The sequence below is a fragment of the Diuraphis noxia genome, unplaced genomic scaffold (genome assembly GCF_037042655.1).
Source record: "Diuraphis noxia isolate RWA-SAM2 unplaced genomic scaffold, SU_Dnox_SAM2 contig0001, whole genome shotgun sequence".
Lineage (NCBI taxonomy): Eukaryota > Metazoa > Arthropoda > Insecta > Hemiptera > Aphididae > Diuraphis > Diuraphis noxia.
The window spans coordinates 74008723-74012420 of record NW_028301711.1 but is presented as its reverse complement, the minus strand read 5'-3'; the positions used below and the strand labels follow the sequence as shown (position 1 = coordinate 74012420).

The window sequence follows — 3698 nt, the reverse complement described above, 5'->3', positions numbered from 1 at the left end:
CACTAGAAAAAAAAACGGTTTATATCAGTATCATGGAAGAAATGTGTCATATCTGTTCAGCTTGGAATAAATAACAAATTATAGTATTGCTGGCCGCCAAATAGAATAATATTTAAATTTTTATTTTGTTTAATATTATATTATTCATAAATTGGTTAATTATAAATCGACAATGATTTATTAATGTCCACATAGTAGTTTCATATGAGTTTAATATAATGGCATCAAATAGTTTTATTTATAACTTCTTAATCATACATTACAATGGTATTTAGATTATGTTTATTAACATAGCAAGAAAAAAAGTAATAGAATTAAACTTTATATTTATGTATTTTGTATTGGATTTATATGTTAAATGGCTTTAAACAGGTAAGCATAATATAAGATTGTTAATTTATTATTCATTATTAATCTCTTATGCTCTATATGTGTGCGCACGGTTGGTGCAGGGTATGCAAATACACCACCTGCTGAAACTTGAAAACTATTTTTTTATTCAAGTATGTTACTCTTAGTATATCTTTTGTAATAAATCAATCAAAAATTATATCTAAAATTTGTTTTCTTAATAGTTATCAATTATCATAGGCAATAGGCATGAACATATTATAATAAAAGGTATCTATAGGCTTGCTAGGTACATCTGCATTTATAGACCATGCCAAGCATTTCTACTATTGTGGATAGGAAAACATTTTGGATGCTGGCAAAAATAGTAGCGAATATAGTGATTAATTGTAAAATAGGAATGGACCACCTGCAAGCTATGTCTGTGCACGCCTATGTACAGGTTAAATTATCAAACTTAAATAAAGGACCATACAAAAATACATTTCTTGAATAAATAATGTAAATAAATCATTATACATACCTATAAAGATACTGTAATATGTACCTAAGTACCTATAATATATCTTTCTGTGTTATAAATATATTTAGAAATAATTTTTAAACACAAGTGATTTTTTTATTTTATTAAAGTACTATGTATTACAATAACATATTAAGATGTTCATTGTGTGAATTGTAATACTGTATAAGTCTCTTGCATACAACTAAAAAAATTTACATTTCTAACATCATAACATTCATAATTAATTCCATTAAACTATTATATAAACATATAAATATAATGTATACACCTTTATACAAATATAATAATTTATGGTATGTTTAATAATGTAAAACAAATAAGCTGGTAACCAAATCTCTATTGACATGCAAAGTTCTCAAGAACATTTTTAATTTGAATATTCAAGGTAGTACCTATCGGTAGATAAGTTATTAGTTGTATTAATTATAAATTAAATATAAAATCTCATTAGTTATATTTAAGACAAATTATTAGACAGCAAATAGAAATGTTTGCACATTATACTAAAGAGTCGGATTTATGTAGTTAGACATTTAAAATATCATGAATATTTGAAATATTTTATAATACTTTCAATACTTAAGACCTAAGTTTCTGGTGAGCTTAATTCTAAATAAAAATAAATTATTTTTTATTTTTTATAAATTTAAACCAATATATTTTATAACTGTTACTAATTTATTACAATATTAAACAAATGCACAACTTAATTTAATTTTAATTTATAACATGTTACTAAACAAATTTGATTCATACAATCTTAACAATAATTTAATGTCTATACTTCATTCCTCACAATCATAATTAATTTCAAAAATGATCAAATGGTTATCCAGTAATATCACTCAGTATGTCATCCATCTGAAATTGACAAAGATGAAATATACAAATGAACTGAAGAAAACTTAATTGAGTGTCCATGTTATACATTGATATCTTGGTCTATCTGGAACTTGGAACCCCTCTTTTGCTATATACAACAAAGAAACAAATGTATTTAATTGTAATTCTTGTAAATATATTTTAAGTGTAACCATATAGATCATATTGTGTAACTCAACTACCACAAATTATGTGTTATTGATTTATTTTGATAACATCTTGGAGGACAAACAGTATATTGCCAATATGACATACTGACATATATAACTATAGTTAATATATGTGTAGTTGTATGCATAATATATTAGGTACAGTGTGAACTTGTATTATTTTTCTATTTCATAGGCTATTTTGGTCATAAGTAATTATATTACTATACTTACCATATTCCAAATAAGTTTGGAAAAACTGTGCAGCCTCTGATGATAGGACTGCTGTGATTGGCTAGTAGTTAACAACCGCTAACGAGAGTGCAAACTCCGAATGTTCTATTGTCGGAATATTGAATTTTTAATACTTGTTAAGTGTTTCTTTACAATTTAATTAATATGTTCAAGCTGTCTGTACTATTAAAACTGGATACTGGTTCAACAAAATTTTAACACCTACAAATTAAAAGTTTGTTTATTAAAATATTTCAATGCACCATATATTTTCTCTCAGACCTAAGGTAAACATAACAACCAAATCTGCACAGCAGATCCAATTTTGTAATGTTAGCTTTAATATTAGAATTAACATAGAATCAAAATTGAAAGAAATATGTTTTACAAGTAAATATTTATTTATATTTTATTTTTAAATGAAGTTATGGGTATTTAAAATGTGTAACATATATTTTACATTGTTATTTATTTATATATTTATCATGACTAAACGGGCTGAGCACTTTGGACACAAATATCAATCCACGCACACATTTAGATATACCATAATAAAACTGTATCACATAATATCAGACAATATAATAATATGACCATACAAATAACTCATTTATAAATTAAAATATCAATAAAATTCTCTAAGGTTCCCACAATAACATTTTTAGCTTTTAATTTTAGAATTCACTTTAATATTAATGTTTTTATAACTTGAATTAGAATCCTTATAATGTATACTTTGTCTGTATAATTGCCTTTAAGAAAATCATCATCTGAAAAATTGTCAATTCATTGGCTGGACTTCCTAATTCTTAGTAGGTGGTACATCATGTATTTCAGTTTTGAGAATTGAGAACCATGATATAATACATTGTGTAAACTAAAAACAGTTACAGACAACATGCAGTTAACTATTAAGTGACGTTTAACAAACATTTAAAATTTTAGAGACCTCAGATATTTACTTACTTATGTGTACCGTGAGTCTCACTACCGTGAACTGCTCAAGTCTAACGTCTATACTCTATAAAGACTACTAAGACTATAGTCTATAGTCTATAGTCATTGTTCATTAATCAACATAAACAATAATATTAATGACCTAGTCAGTCTTTGATAAGAATGTGTACATCGGATTGCCTGTATAAGTTCTAAACATATAAGAAAATAATATATTGGCAGTGGTCGGATATTTAGATGTATAGCATGGTAAAAAGACATTTCGCACACACCGTTTCATCCCCGTCAAAAAAACGAGTCCACGGCATAGACATATTAAGAATATATTATTTCTTAATATGTCTATGGTCCACGGACATTTCGTCCCCGTCTATTATTAGAATACTGAATAGGACATTTGGCCCACATGAATAATTATGTATACTAGTATACTTATTTCACGGATAATATCATATACTAATAAATAATAATATACCTTAGTATATTATTCGAGTATTTATTTAGCTACCCATGAAACGTTTAGTCCCAGGTATTTTTAATCACCAAATACAAATCGCTTTTTTTAAACTTAAAATTTCAATTATTTTTAAAACGTTCAA

The 3698-nt window shown here is 25.8% G+C and overlaps 1 long non-coding RNA gene across 3 annotated transcripts; it reads right to left on the bottom strand.

Moving 5' to 3' along the window:
* Positions 1-1148: 1148 nt before the first annotated feature.
* On the bottom strand, positions 1149-3397 carry LOC149061650 (uncharacterized). Of its 3 annotated transcripts, none has more exons than XR_016189868.1 (3): positions 3109-3397; positions 2143-2364; positions 1149-1847 (listed from the first exon to the last, which is right to left on the bottom strand). It is a non-coding gene; the product is annotated as an uncharacterized LOC149061650 (long non-coding RNA). The 3 variants fall into 3 exon arrangements; XR_016189866.1 differs by lacking the exon at positions 3109-3397 and adding an exon at positions 2895-3007; XR_016189867.1 differs by lacking the exon at positions 3109-3397 and adding an exon at positions 2878-2996.
* Between the last annotated feature and the right edge of the window lie 301 nt (positions 3398-3698).